General features: G+C 45.0%; 1 protein-coding gene across 2 annotated transcripts in view; it reads left to right on the top strand.

The window, feature by feature from the left end:
• The window catches only part of LOC144792034 (beta-1,3-galactosyltransferase 2-like), a 158,895-nt gene that overhangs the window by 27,691 nt on the left and 115,086 nt on the right, over nt 1-16,118 (top strand). The gene's annotated exons all lie outside the window — the stretch shown is intronic.

Below are 16,118 nucleotides of genomic sequence, written 5' to 3'. Positions count from 1 at the left end.
GTACATTCGTTTTTCTACAACTTCTTATTGTTAGTGCATATTATGGGGGTATCAATTGGTGCTCGTTTAATTTTTGAGAAATCCTGCTCCATCAATGGACAACAAAAATGTTCCGTTAGCGAAATCGACGGGGAGGGAACTAAGTATACAAAGGAGGGACATTTAGAAAAGTGCTCCAATAAGACAAGCACAACAAAGAACTTATGGCAATACATAGGCATGCTTAAGCCCATAGACTGATTACTAGTTGTCTTGCAGATAGCGCAAGCACTGCCTAAGCTCGACCTAAAAAGGAAGGAGAGTTTCAAGACTGAGAGTCCTCAATATGACTTTAGGAAGTAGCCACACATGTAAAAGAACATGAGAAAATACTAGAAAAAGGAAGGTTCATCAGCAAAAGTGGAGACTGTAGGGTAGGGAGCTTGGAAGCAAGAGGTCACAATATGAGACTATGGAAGAGCGCGATGTCGCAGTATCAGAATGGAGGGTAGGGGGCTCTGAAGAGGACAACGTCTGGAACTTGAGCAGAGATGGAGGAACATAAGGGCACAGTATTAGAATGGAGGGCAGGGGCTTAGGTGTATAAGACCACACTATGAAAAAAGCATTGGCTTGGAGGCGTATGATGGCAGAGCATCAGACTGGAAGAAATAGGGGTTAGGAGTAAGAGGCCACAGTATGGGACCTGAACAAGGATAAAGGATTTTAAGGGCACAGGTTCAGACCGCAGTGCAAAGGACTGATTTAAGAGGCCATAATATGGCACTTGCCTGAGAATAGAGCAGTATGATGTCACGATATCACACTGGAGAGCAGAGGGCTTAGAGATCCTGGGAATGGAGGAATGTGACTGCACAGTATGACAAAGGAGGGTGGGGCACCCGGGAGTGTCTGGTGGTACAGGAGTGTGACTGCACAGTACGAGACTGGAGGGTTTGGGGCCCGGGAGTGCCTGGTGATGGAGGCATGTGACTGCACATTAAGACACTGGAGGGTGGGGGCCTGAGAGTGCCTCAGGATTGAAGAGTATGAGTGCACAATGTGAGACTAGAGGGTGGAGGCCTGTGACTGACTGCGGATTGAGAAGTGTGACTGCACAGTGTGGCACGGGAGTGTGGGGGGCTGTGAGTACCCGGGGACTGAGGAGTGTGACTGCACAGATTGGCACTGGAGTGTGGGAACTGTGAGTGCCGGGGGACTGAGGAGTGTGACTGCACAGATTGGCACTGGAGTGTGGGGGCTGTGAGTGTCTGGGGAAGGAGGAGTGTGACTGCATAGATTGGCATGGAGTGTGGGGGGCTGTGAGTGTCTGGGGAAGGAGGAGTGTGACGGCACAGATTGGCACTGGAGTGTGGGAGCTGTGAGTATCTGGGGAAGGAGAAGTGTGACTGCACAGTACGAGACTGGAGGGTGAGGGACCCTGGAGCAGTGCTTAATTTATGCCGGTGCTTTCTGGTGTTCAGCACCGGCACTTATTTTACAAGGCCGGGTCTATTAAATTTCATCGCACTGGTTGTGATTGCCAATGCTTGTTGGACGCCAAGGTGTGTGTTTTCATGGTCCTTTTCTATCTCTGCATCCCACAGTATTGTCTCCGCCTCGGAACGGAAGGGGAATCTGAGTGGTAACTTGGAGTTCGAATGAGAGGGAAAAGGAAGTACAGCTGCTCAGACACTGTGCATATTCAAGCCGAGCTGGTGGGGGGAGGGGGGGTGGGTGAAGAAAGCATTGCTCTGTTCTGTCAGCCAGGGCTGGACTGGCTGTGGCGGGCACTGGGCATTTCCCCGGTGGGCCGCCAGGGTGGGGGCCGTTTTTGTTACAGGGCTGTTTTTGCAGCATAGCTGCAATATCGGCCCTTGTAACAAAAACAGCCGAAACCGGCCCTGGCAAAGAGCTCGGCTGCGACCCCAACCCCCAGGGGGCGCCGGGCCGAGCACTTTGCCAGGGCTGGTTTTGGTTCCCAGTCCAGCCCTGCTGTCAGCATTTTCTGGATGCAGGGGCTTAACATAAGGCTCCACAGCCACGCAGTGCGCGGTGGGGGGGAAGGGGACAGGTCACCTAGAGGGGCATTCTCAGCCTGGATTATGTATTACAAAGTTAATATAAAAAACATTTCGCAACTGCTGGTGCCAGGCTGGACCATGCCCTGGCAATGCCATTTTGGGAATAGAAATGTTTCTATTTCAACATTTTCGAGAGGCAGGAGGTCCGGACTTTGGCTTCCAGGAGTGGCTGTGGCCTCCCTAGGTTCAGTGGATGAACTGATGGGCCCCCGGGCCCTACCCCCTTGAAGCTACAACTTAGTTTCACGCACAGCCATCACTCCAAACTGAACAGCTGAGCTGTGCTGGAAAAGCATGTGGTCTGACCTTCAGACACCCTTTCCATCTGCACAGCACTCAGAGGTGCGGCAAGAGCCTGCGCCCCGCATTCCTGCTTTGAAATCAGGTAAATCAAAGTAGCGACAACTCTGTCCTGCTGCCCTCATTTTTATTTCATGTTTCATGACTCTGCAGACTGTTAAAACATGAACTGATGATCTTTACTTTTCTCTGGCAAAGGCCTGGACAGTATTCTTAGGAAAAACATAACATGAAAAGGTCTCTACTAATTTTAACATGGAATTTCTGTCTTTGAATACTTTAATTATCAGTCTGGTCAGTAGGGCAACTGCAGAACACGTTTCTGCATCTGGAGAAGTAGATCTTCAGGACACTATTGTTTCAACTTTTGGAGTGTGCAATACGTTTTCTTTATCACTATACTGACATTGAAATCAACAATGAAAGCTTGACATAGCACCTCAAAGATTAAGCTGTAGGCATTGTGAGCTGAAATGTACGCATGGATCACAGCAGCAAGCACATGAACCTTCTAAGCTATGAAGCTTGGATGATGGAGCGTGACATTATCTTTCACACCGCTCAGCAGCAGGCATGTTAACATTCCAGGGATTTTTTATGATGTAAACCTGAGATATTGCTGCTGTTTGAAAACTGAGCCTGTTATACTTTGTGTGTAACACTCTCTTCTGTCTAAAGAAATCTCTTGTGAGATCAGTGGAATCTTTGAGACAGCTCTGCTATCTAAAGCTAAAGTTGGAACATTCTGTAACTCTTTAGGTGCAGCTCTTCGGAGAGGCCTGCGCCTGCAACTTGTGTTGCCTTGGGAATATCTCTGCTGTCTAAAGACAAATTGTGAGTCAGTTGCATGTTGTGAGGCCTTTTCACTGTTAAATTAGGTGGGGTGCTAGTGAACTCTAAATATGACAGGGGCCCCAATAGGATACCTTGCAGCCCCCCCCTAAGGATTTGTTGCGCCACTGTTTGGATGGTATGGGAAGGGGAAGAGGCACAAATTGAGGATGTGTGGTTTTTTTTGCCACCTCCTTGCCCTTTGAGCTCTCAGCAAACACTGCACTTCGTTTCTAAGGTAAGAAACCACCAATCTTTGATATGCAACGCTTGAATGTAGTGCTTTATGTGAGAAAGGTGGGTGCATGACTCGGCCTCTCCTCTGTGAGCTTCAAAAATTGTACCTGCATTTATGGAAAGGTAGAAATAACCCCCTTTGAATTAGAGTGCATGAATGGGGGGAGGGGGGTCTTCATTAGAACACGTGAATTGCTACATTTTGAAGTGTAAAATACAGACCACTTGTTGCTGTTTTAAGAGCCTGCAAAAACCCAGACGTGATACTAAATAGAACTTTAGGTTAGAGGATGTAGCCTTGCGGCTAGAGCGGTCGACCTCGCAGCTGGGGAACCGGGTATGAGTCTCAGCAACGACGCTCAACATCCTGTGATTCAGGGCAAATTACTTAATCTCCCCGTGCCTAACAAAAATGGATGTGTCCCTGTGTAACGAAACTGGTGCTCATGTAATATCTTCGGGTCTAGTGCGTGCTATATAAAACTAAAAAAAAAAAGATTTTTTTAAACTTTACACTAAATTGTATTTATTCATTTGTAACCTGACTCTTACCTTTTATTACTTCATTATTAGTCAAGGATCCTCAACTCTTAAAGAATGTACAGATAAGATCTAAAAATACTGGCTTTAGGCGATTTTGCTTATTTATGTGCCGGCCAGAACATTAAAATATCATTGGTGCTATTAGAAACCGATCCGGTGGCAACGCTAGAAAGTGCAGCTAATATGGCAATTACATTTGGGGTGGAGGTTTGAGGGGAGGGGGGTATATACTCACATCTCAACAACAGCAGGGCAGACTCCATTGAATTTTGTGCTTTACTAGTTCAAAAGTGCATGTGGAAGCCTCTCTAAATGGAGCTGAGTGTCTGACTTAATTTAGAAATAGGTGGCAGTGGGATGTTGTGACTTATAGCTTGATTGTGTAAGACAACTATTAGTTTGAAGAATGAGAGCCTGATTCTCTATCAAAGCTTAATCATGATGGTATAACTAACACTTTATTATCTTTTATCAAGAATACCTATTGAGATGCCACAAAAACATTTTGATATCATAAAATAGTAACACAGTTAAAAAATCGCTATTGTGTGTCTTGGACAGCATAGCTATACATTGATGAGACAGGCCTAAGAATGATACAGCCCTGTCACCCCATACCTTTACAACATTAATTACTGTATATTTAATAAATCAGAGGTGTACTTTTTTCTTGTTCTCCCTCTGTATCTGCTTTTCTTCCTCCCCTACACATCTCACTCCTTCCCTTGTCTACATTATCCCTTCATTTTCTGCACTATATCCATATTCCTCCTAATTGCCGCCTCCCCAAACTAACTGCTTTTCATTTTGTACCTTCCCATCTTTTCTTTCCACTATCCTTTGATGTGCTCCCAGCAGTCTGGTCTTCTTCCCTTCCCTTTCTCCTATTTCCACTTTTAATTCTCATCATGTTCCACTCTAAATCTCTGCTTCCCCCACTTCTCTTCACATTCCTTGTCTATCATATTTATCTTTGCATTCAGACCTCTCCTTCCACCTCACTCTACCTTTTATGTTTTTCCTTCTTGCACATATCTTTATATCCACTCCAGGAATCAATGTATGAGCTCTGGATCATAAATTTAAATCTTGGTGTGGCCACTCAGTCTTTCATCTTTCTGAGGTCGATAAAATATGCGCCATTGAGTTGGATAACACAATTTGTAATTTGGTGACAAGATCCTCTCTGGTAAATATGTGCTGTATAAACATACAGTGTGTGTTTAAGATGCATAAATGCATTTTAATCTTTTGTTTTTCAATTTCTTTGCAATATAACACTGTCATTATTCCCTCTGTCCCTCTTTGATTCAGTATCTCCATGCCTCCTTTCTTCCTTCCATTTGTTTCCTTCCATCTACATTCATTCTCCATTCTTCTTTGGTGCATTATTTCCTTCTTCCTTCATTAATTGTTTACTTTATTTTTTTCCTGCTCCTTCCTTCACCCCTTCTTTAATTTCTTACTTTCTTATTTTTAACCCTTGCTTTTGCTTTTCTTCGTCCATTCGTCTTTCTATTCATTCATTACACATCGTTCACTTCCTTTCTCCCTCTACCCCATCATTTATTCCTTTCACATTCTTTTCTTATTTCCCCCTTTCTTCATCAATTACTTATTTCCTCACTCCAATACTCCCCTTCCTGACTGCATTTGTTGTTGACTTCTTTAATGTATTCCTTCCTTCATCCCTTCCTTACTTTTAAACAGCACAGTACAAGCACATTTTCTTTAGTTTTCAAAGCTGCCTCAAGTCCTCAAATGACCTTTCCAAAAGCTGCATATTGAGATGTACACACATTCTCTAATATGAGTTAACATTTGAATTGCTGTCATTGGCTTTCCATGTTATATTATGAAATGTTATATTGATTTGTATATCGCACTAATCACCCGAGAGAGTATCCAGGTGCTTGGATAGGTGTGTAAGTGTGAGGTCCCGAGGTGCTTATTTGAAGAGCCATGTCTTCAGCTTCTTGCAGAACTCAAGAGGTGAGGAGGTGGCTCTGATGTGTTGAGGTTTGTGGATGTGGGTGGAGCCATTAAAGGAGATGGGTAGAGCCTGGGAAGTGGGTGTGGCCTCCTAAAAAACGTGAGCACCTGCACTTAAAACTTTACAAATTAAGCACTGGCTATTGGACTTGTAAATGTAAATTTTTTTATTTATGTGTTTGTTTTGAAAATAGCTAGATTAATAGCTTTGTCATTTACAATGCCAATAGTTATAACTTTCGCAAATGTGACACCTATAGCATTTGTAATGCAACATGTTTTGTATTTACGTGACTTAGATGTTTTGATGTTACAAATAACAATGGCTTTTAATTTTTTTAAATAATTAATACTGAAATAAAAGTGATTGTAATTTATAATGGCAATAACTTAAACTTTTGTAAATAACTTTTGTGAAGATTATGGTCAGTGTATTTTATTGTGACGAAAATCGAAGAACAGAAGTGAAATATTAACATCTTTTTGTGACATTTGTAATAAAGCTTGAAACATTGAGAGAACATATTTGAACCAGTTGTTGTTGAATGGTTGCACAGATTGATGCTGTGATGGCGCGGAGTGATGCTGTGGTGGTGCTGAGTGATGCTGCGGTGGCGCTGAGTGATGCTATGGTGGTGCTGAGTGATGCTGTGGTGGTGCTGAGTGGTGCTGTGGTGGTGCTGAGTGATGCTGTGGTGGTGCTGAGTGGTGCTGTGGTGGTGCCGAATGGTGCTGTGGTGGTGTGGTGGTGCTGCATGATGCTGTGGTGGTGCGGAGTGGTGCTGTGGTGGTGCTGAGTGGTGCTGTGGTGGTGCTGTGGTGGTGCTGAGTGGTGCTGTGGTGGTGCTGAGTGATAATGTGGTGGTGCTGAGTGATAATGTGGTGGTGCTGAGTGATAATGTGGTGGTGCTGTGGTGGTGCTGAGTGGTGCTGTTGTGGTGCTGAGTGATGCTGTGGTGGTGCTGAGTGATGCTGTGGTAGTGCTGAGTGATGCTGTGGTGGTGCTGAGTGATGCTGTGGTCGCGCTGAGTGATGCTGTGGTGGTGCTGAGTGATGCTGTGGTGGCGCTGAGTGATACTGTGGTGGTGCTGAGTGATGCTGTGGTGGTGCTGAGTGGTGCTGTGGTGGTGCTGAGTGGTGCTGTGATGGTGCTGAGTGGTGCTGTGGTGGTGCTGAGTGATGCTGTGGTGGTGCTGAGTGATGCTGTGGTAGTGCTGAGTTATGCTGTGGTGGTGCTGAGTGACGCTGTGGTGGCGCTGAGTGATGCTGTGGTGGTGCTGAGTGGTGCTGTGGTGGTGCCAAGTGATGCTGTGGTTGTGCTGAGTGATGCTGTGGTGGTGCTGAGTGATGCTGTGGTGGTGCTGAGTGGTGCTGTTGTGGTGCTGAGTGGTGATGCTGTGGTAGTGCAGAGTGATGCTGTGGTGAAGCTGAGTGATGCTGTGGTGGCGCTGAGTGATGCTGTGGTGGTGCTGAGTGGTGCTGGGGTGCTGCTGAGTGGTGCTGTGGTGGTATTGAGTGATGCTGTTGGGGTGCTGAGTGATGCTGTGGTGGTGCTGAGTGATGCTGTGGTGGTGCTGAGTGATACTGTGGTGGTGCTGAGTGGTGCTGTTGTGGTGCTGAGTGGTGCTGTGGTGATGCTGAGTGGTGCTGTGGTGGTGCTGAGTGATAATGTGGTGGTGCTGAGTGATGCTGTGGTAGTGTTGAGTGATGATGTGGTGATGCAGAGGGCAGAAAGGCACAACAAGTTTGAGCTATTGACATTGCAAATGCCAATGTCTTTTATTTCGTTTTCCTTTTTAAAACATAAATAAAAGGCATTTTCATTTACAATGCCAATAGCTTAAACTTGCGTAAATGCAAGAACTATTGCATTGCAGGAAGTAGGGGGCAAGGCAAGAGAAAAAAGGATAGAGAAAGTTGAGAAGGATAGAGAAAGATGGTGAAGGGGTGAATAAAGAAAGAGGAGCAGCATGGGCGCAACAGAAGGAAGGGCGACTTGGATGCTACCAAGTACTAAAGGACGTCTGTCTAATGTTGGCCTAAAGTCCTTGGTGATGAAGTAGCCCCTCCTTCCTGGTCCCCCTAGGCAGACTGTGTACAGCCTTTTGTGGTGCAGGGATTCTAAGAATAGCAGCCTGTGCTACTGGGATAGATTTGAAAAGTCCATCACCGGGCAGCTGAGAAGGGGGAGATTACAGCATTGTGGGGAGACCGAACACCGCAGGCATCTCGGATTCACACATGCAGCATACCTTACAGCGGGCGGGGGCGAGCCGAGGGGGAGACAGGTGCTGGAGGGAAACTAAGCAACAGCGACAACGAAAGGGAAATGGGGGAGACAAACACAGAGAAAAAGCAAAGAAAGAGAGGGGAAAATAGGTTTAAGGAGAGGGAGAGAACAAAGAAATGGAGGAGGCAAAGTGCGGGAGGCAAACAAAGAAAGGTGGCAAAAAAAAGAAACAATGGGCGATAGTTGCTTGGCGCCACTATTAATCTTACCTTGAGGTCCTAGAAATCCGTTCCCCGGCCAACCATTTAAAAAAAGGAAAATTAAAAAATACAATTGGAACCAGTGAGGGGTGCGGCAGCAACGGATAGCACGAGTGAAAGGGAGGAGCGTTTAGTTGTAGTAGTGCGTGAAAAGTGGCCATGAGAAACACGAAACTTGCACCTCCATGAACTGGGAAAACTGAAATTAACTAAAACCGGGAGCGGTGGAACGGGAGGTGCAATGAACGAGCGGTGGAGAGAAGGGGGGCGTGATGTGAGGAGGAATGAGCAGGCTCCCGTTTCCTCCGCCAACTTCGCCACAGTTTGTGAAAGGGGCAGTAAACATGATATGTCTGTGCCTCGTGTGAAGTCGCACCGCCGCACTTTGGAATTGAAATAAAGATGTAAAAAATGCCACTGGCGAGCAGCAACACAAGTCCCTCGATCGCTGAAAGTGAAAGCTATACATATGAAACCTGGGAAAGCGAGGGTTGCCCGCGCATGCGCGGTACTTGTATTTTCCGCGTGTACTGCGGCTCGTGCCCAGTGAGCTCATGCCTATTGGCTGCGCTTGTGGACAAAAGCCACCGGAGTTTCAAGAGTGCAGCGGGCCTCGTGCGGCCCAGGGAGGGAGCCGCCAAAGCGCAACCAACATTTTATGCGGGGCTCCTGTGAGCAAAACGGAGCCCCGCCTGTTGCTGCAGAGTCCCCACAGGAGCCGGTAAGTGAGGCATGCTGACTGTACGTGCAAAGCGTGCCGCGCATGGAGCATACGTGCGCATGAAAAAAAAAACGGTTAAGACTCAAAGCGCCGCTGCAGTAAAGCGCATTTTACTTTTGGAAAAATGTTATGATCTCTTGTTTATATTCCGTGACTGCGCCCCAGATATCAGACGTGCGGCCTGAGCCCGGCCGGCGGGCGCGGAAGATGCATGAGCATCGATGTGACCGACACACGGAGGATAAAACTCAAGCTTTCTCCGTGGAGCCAACGAGGGGGGGGAGGAGGGAGTGAGTGAAAGCGACACGTACTCAGAAACCGAAAGCACTCAAGCTGTCTCCAGCAAGCTGCCAGCAGCCAGATACGAAAGCGCGCTCACACGGACAAATCTGAGACAGCAGAAGCGCGTGGCCGAACGCTGTCTCAGATTCCCAGAAAACTGAAAACAATAATTGTCGAGCTAGATGCATGCTACGCATGCGCAACTCTAGCTCGACCTAAAAAAGTTCGAACAACCAACACGGATGGGTAGTTAGACCTCGGGAGACTGATAAGATAGACACAGAAGGGAGAACAGGCTACAACCAATAGAAACTGAGGAAAGAAAACTAACAAGCACACAGAAGAACTGAAGGCAAGATGTAAGTCTCTTTTAAGATATATTTAAAACAATAGATTTCACAAGAACAGCACAAGCGCTGTGTAGGCAAAACCTAAAAAAAAGAAAGTGACCTTGTGTATTGTAACTGTTGTGGGTTGGAGTGGGTGCTTTTGACGAGGCACCATTGAGAGTTCTGGCACTAAGGATGAAAGCAGTGTGAGTTTCTTACAGGCCTCTCACTGGGTCATAAAGGTATTCAGACTATGCGCTCTTTCAATACTTGGCATCTCTGCAGAGTGCACAGAGTAATGGTCACATGTGAATCTATGGGAAAATGTGTAAAGTAGGTACACTGCTGTTGAAATATTGAGACCAGTATAGGAAAAGAAAATGAATGCTTACAGGCGAGTGGGTAGGTTTGTGTGGAGAATAAAAGGGTTAAGTGAAGGAGAAGAAATGAAGTACCATCAGAAGGATAGAATGAAAAGACAGGCATGAAGAGGATGGAGGAGTGTGTGAAATATGCAAATGGATGAGTTCAGAAACATTTGGAGAGAATGCCCGTGTAAGGGGCTATCAAATTGAGAGACTGCAGAGCAAAGTGCTATGAAGGGGAGAGAAGCAGTGAATGAGATACTCTGAAGACCGCTAACTCTTCCACAGGATTTAATAATGGTTACTTCACAGCCTCATATTTTCAGAATTTATTCATAATAAATTCATTGTAATAATAACACCAGCAATAAAACATTAAATCAAACGTAATACAGTGTTGCACGTGTTATGGTAAAATGTTTCTCATATGTTAGGATAAAAACTTTCTCATACACTGAAACATGTTAAAATTACTTAAACGAGTATAATAATAATTGTGATACAATAAAACCCATAAATGTCAGTATTAAAACATGTTTTACATGTGCGACAAATAGAAATCTTTTTTGTTGTAAAATCTTTCTCATATGTTAGGATAAAAGCTTTATCCTCTACTGAAACTGTATTTATTTATTTATTTATGTTAGAGTTTTATAGAGCGCGAACCAGACCGTTGAGGGTATCAGAGCGCTTTACAGGAATGACAGGTGGTAAAACAATCTTAGGAAGGGTGTATACAATTGGGATAGGAACAGGTTGATGGATTATACAAGGAAAGAAATAATAGGCAGTAACAGATCCCGGATACAGTTGGGATAAAAACAGGTAGATATATGAGAGAACAGCTGTCTCAATTCCCAGGCGGGATGCCCAGAAGTGTCGGGTAGGTATCATCCAGAAGAACAGTGGGTAATGCCCTAATAGAAGGAGAAACAAAATCGCTGAGGTGATTGCAATGCAAGCGTTAGGCGAGGAATAAAATTACATAAAAGAGTATAGTAATAATTATGCTAAAATAAAACTCATAAATGTCTGTATTACAACATATGTTGTATATGCGACAAATATAAATCTTTTTTGTTGTCAGGGTGCCAAATTGAGACTGCAAGAAGTGTTGAGGGAGCACTTGAGGGAAGGGGAGTAAGTACAAACGTTCGGGAGCAGAGACTGCTGAGTCTAAAAGTCAGCCAGTCACCCATGGTATAATTCATCTTGCCGGAAAGCTAAAAGCTCACTGGTGGCCTCAATCAATTTAAATGATCGCCCCCAAATTAAATACGGAGAAGGGCTTACAAAGAGGCTGTCCAAGGAGCTAAACACAGGTGGTAGCTGGAAAACTGGGATCTATTAAAAATTTCTCTTGGAGAAAGTGATATGAGATCCTTCTGGGGAATCGTAAATTTAGGTACAACGGCACCCAGAAGAGCACCAGAACCAACCCTGGGAGAAGAGGTCTGGCGGGAACACTTCGAATCCTTGTACAAAGATACAGAGAATACAGAGTCCCCCCCATGTGACCAATACTTGGATGATATGCATGCTCCAACCATAACCCTGCAGGAAGTAAAGGCTGCAATAGAGAAAATAGCCCCAGGCAAAGCCCCTGGATTAGATAAAATCCCGGGGGATCTCTTCAGGAGTGAGCCAGAAATTTGGGCCCCTTATCTGTGGGTTATCTTTAATGCAATCTTGTCGGGCATGAAGATTCCTATAAGCTGGACAGGCGCAGAAATAATCCCCATTTTTAAAAAGGGCTCCCCCTTATTACCAAGTAATTACAGACCAATTAGTCTGATAGACATCTCACAAAAGATTTTTGCACGAGTTCTATTATTGAGACTTCAATCCTGGATAGACGACGAGAGTATTCTCTCTACGCTCCAGGCAGGGTTTAGGGAAAAACTGTCAACCCTGGATCAAGTCTTAAGACTCCAGCTACTCCACTGGAAGACGGTATGTCTCGAAAGGGTAGTTTGTACCTGATATTTGTTGATCTGAGGTCAGATTTTGACTTGGTGCCCAGGGCAAAACTATGGTCCATCTTACTTGAGCTGGGGGCCCCGGCGTATCTTATACACCTCATTCAACGTTTGCATGAAAACAACTTTGCACAAATAAGATTTGGTAGGGATGGTAATTTATCGGCCCCTATACCGATTAAACGAGGTGTGCGCCAAGGTTGCGTACTTGCTCCGACATTGTTTAGCCTTTACATAAATGATCTGATTAATGTGCTGTCACAAGAAAAAGATCTAGATGCCCCCAAATTAGACAAGAAGAATCTCGGCTATGATGTTTGCTGACGATACGCTCCTGGTATCCAAATCCCCTATGGGGATTCAAAGGGTGCTGGACAGATTCCAGTTGTTCTGTGAGGACAGAGAGCTTGAGATCAACCTCCAGAAAACGAAATTTATGGTTTACTAAATAATGTACCCCTAGAAAGAGTTACATCGTTTATGTATTTAGGCATCACAATCACTGAGACCATGGATTGGGGGGCACATATAGGGAAATCAACATTAAAACTAGCACAGTCAACAGGGGGAATTTTGAAGGTTTTCAATAATTCAAACAGGAGTGCCGTTAGCCCGGCACTGGAAATCTACAAGGTCCAGGCTTGCGGGGGTGCATTGTATGGAGCAGAACTCTGGGGTCACTGCACGCCCAAGTCCTTACTGCAGGTTGAGAACCAACTCCTCCTCTAGTCCCTCTCCGTTTAGATCTGGGTTTGATGGAACTAGAGGCAGTCCTATGTTTTAGACCCCTTTTATACTGGCGTTGTCTATGGTCGACCCCAGAACTTTCTACATATAGAGAAGAACTTTCCAAAGTTTTAGAAATTAGGGGTGCCGTTAGGCTTCCCTGGTTTTCCCAAGTTAGGATTTTAGCATCCTTGCCTCTTTGGAGCTCAATGCCGTATGTTATTGTTCTCAGCAGTTTGGTGTGCACTACCTGGAGAAGAGGGGAGCATGATGGTGCATTAGTGTTGATTTTAGACTTTTTAGTGACACTGCTAGTACCAGGCCTTTCCTTTTTATGGTGTCCCTTTGATGCACAAATATATCTGCTTTGTCAATGATCACCCCTAAGTATTTGTGGTCTGTAGCTGACTTTATTTGCATCTTGCCCCAGAACCATACCAGGTGTTTTGGTCTGTTGGTGCCAATTGTCGTAGTACGTGTTTTGTCGAGATTGATGGTCAGTCCATTTTTATTGGAATATTCCTGCATTGGGTTAAGAAGGCGCTGTAATCCTACCTTTGTATAACTGACTAGGACAACACTGTTGGCAGACATGAAGCTTAACAGCACCAAGCCCCCTAGCATCAGGGCATGGGAGTTGCAGATGTTGAGTGCCAACATCAGGTCAGCTAAGAACAGATTGAACAAAGTGGGAGCCAGGACACACCCCTGATTTAAACCTTTGCTTGTTCAAATTCACCTTGAGAGGTGCGTTCCTTCTCCCAGCTTCACCTGCACCCATGTGTCTGTGTGAAGGGCGATTAGCAAGTCCAGGAGGGTCCTGGGAATGCCCCAGCACATCAGTTTGCTCTAGAGTATGGTCCTCTCCACTTGGTTGAACGTTGCCTTGTAATTGATGAAGCATAGATGAAGTTGCTGTTTTGAGGCTTTGGCCTTGTCTCTAAGAAGTGATATGGCTATGATGTTAGTCGTCATGCCTGAGGGTTTTGAAAAACAAGTTTAGTTTAGTAGTATTATTCCTTTATCTCCTTTATCTCGGTTTGGTTGCCCAAACCGAGAGTTCCTCCAGTAACGTTTCTGCAAAGTATTTTGCCTCATTGTCGATGAAGGCAATTAGGCGAAAATTCTTTGGCATGGTCCTGTCCCCATTTTTGTGTATTGGAGATATTAGTGTCCCTCCCCAGGAAGTTGAAATTGTGCTGCTGAGTCTGATTTCGAGGAAGAGTGGCTCTTGTGCTTCTGCCCAGAAGTCCGTGTTGTGCATAAAAATCAGAGGGGAATGCTGTTAGGCCCCGGGTCCCCTTTTTTCTGCCTTTTCCGAGTGACACCTGATTGAATTTATTTTAAGTGACCTTGGGGAGTGGGTCTGTTCATCTACTGACAGAGGAGCTGATACCAATTGGCTGATAGCCTCCGGAGAGATGTTTTACATAGTGTTTGCTGGTGTTAGACTGGCTTCTGAGACTGTTGTGTCTGGAAGGCGGTGCTGATTAAAGTGGGCCCCCAGATACGTTGCCCAGGCGTCTTTGGCTATGTAAGAGGTGACTTCCCCATGCGAAGGGTATATGGGCTTGTTGGTTGTTCACCAGAATCATGTACTGCCATTATGATTGATGTCCACAAATAACTTTGCACCAACCTCAAACTCCTGCTATCTGTTGATGGTCCACTTCAGCTTTTTCAGTGTTGCTTTTTGCTGTCTTAGTGCACCTTGCATAGTGAGCGAGGTCCTCAGGATTGAGTCAAAGGGACCTTAGGATGATGTTTATAGATCTTTTAAGCTGCCTGAGTTGAATCCTTTGGGCCTTTGAAATGCACCCTGTCACGTTGGGTGCTTGGGAGTGGTTTGTTTTGAGTAGTACAGCAAAAGTTCCCCCAAGCTTGGTCGCAAAGACCCCACATCTTCATATTTTATTCTTTGATTTGCCCCAAAAATTCATAAAGTAATGCCATTGCGGACTGAGATAAATGCTCTACGGTTGCCTGACCGAACTCTATTCTCTTGTAGTTCAGCATGAAGACGGTGTTGGGAGGTTCCTGTGCCCTGTTGAACATTCACATTGTTGTTAATTGGGTTGTCTCTTGCAGGTGAGGATTGTTGTTGCCTCTGTCACCTAGGTGGAAAGAAACAACCCGTCGCAACAGTGGGAGATAAACGAAGGTCTGGTCTATTGTTGTGCAGGTGGATGAGGGATAGTAGAAGGCTGCCAGTGGATGGTCTCCCTGAAACCTGCCATTAAGAGCTTTTAGATTCAGGTACTCCAGGTTAGTCAGCAAGTCTGTTCCAATCTTGGTTGGGCAACCCTGGTTGCTTCTTCCTTGCAGAATGTTGTTACTCATGTAATGGATGCTGCTAACAAGCAATGGATCTGGTGTGTTTTAGGCATTTATATGTTGTTGTATAATATGTCTGGATGAAATATTAGGAAACTCAAAGGCCGGTTAGGTGGCTAAGGGCCATATGTACGAATGTTACTGTTTGCAATTTACAAATAGTGATTTAATAGAAATCTCAATTTGGAATTCGCATAAGGAGATGTACAAAGGAGAGTATTCCACTGTGAGCTATTCTGTCAAATTCACAATCACAATTAGGACATTTTCTATTTGGAAATCGCACTGATGCGATTTCTAAATCTAAAATCACAATTAGGAAAACTTGTGTTTTGGATGCAGAAAGACAATGAAAAATATAGGAAGTTTGGAGAATCGGGGTGTGCCCACAACTCAAAAGCCTAGCAAGGTGCTGGAAGGAAGGGGTGTTCCTGTCTGACCACTGGCTGTGACATTTACATTTTTTTACAACACCATGTCTAAGGATGATTAGGATCTTAGCATCAGGAAGTGGACATTTTCTGATATGGAGCTGGAGATGTTGGCTGAGGAATGTGTGACACACATGGACCAGCTGTTTGGTAAGTCATCTTTTTCTGTACCTGAGGCCCAGAAAACCAAAGTTTTGGAACAGTGAACTCTCCTGGTCTCACCGGGAGGACCATACCCAAAATGAAGAAAAACTGGTTTGACCTAATATCCTGTACAAAAGAGAAGGGGGGCAGCAGAAAAGCATGGGTGGTGGTCCCTCCAAACATGCTCCTTTCACTCCAAAGGAATCAATTTTTGAGGGGACAATTGAACCTGAAAGTGTGGTGGGAGTGTCAGAAATTGACACCTCCAATTCCACAGGCAGCAGCCAAGGTACATTTTCCATAACATATTGTTTGTTAATCTTCAAGTACAACATCTTAGCTAAAAAAAAC

This window comes from Lissotriton helveticus, chromosome 11 (genome assembly GCF_964261635.1).
Source record: "Lissotriton helveticus chromosome 11, aLisHel1.1, whole genome shotgun sequence".
Taxonomy (NCBI): Eukaryota; Metazoa; Chordata; class Amphibia; order Caudata; family Salamandridae; genus Lissotriton; species Lissotriton helveticus.
Note: the sequence above shows the minus strand (reverse complement) of the source record. Positions and strands in the feature narration are given on the sequence as shown.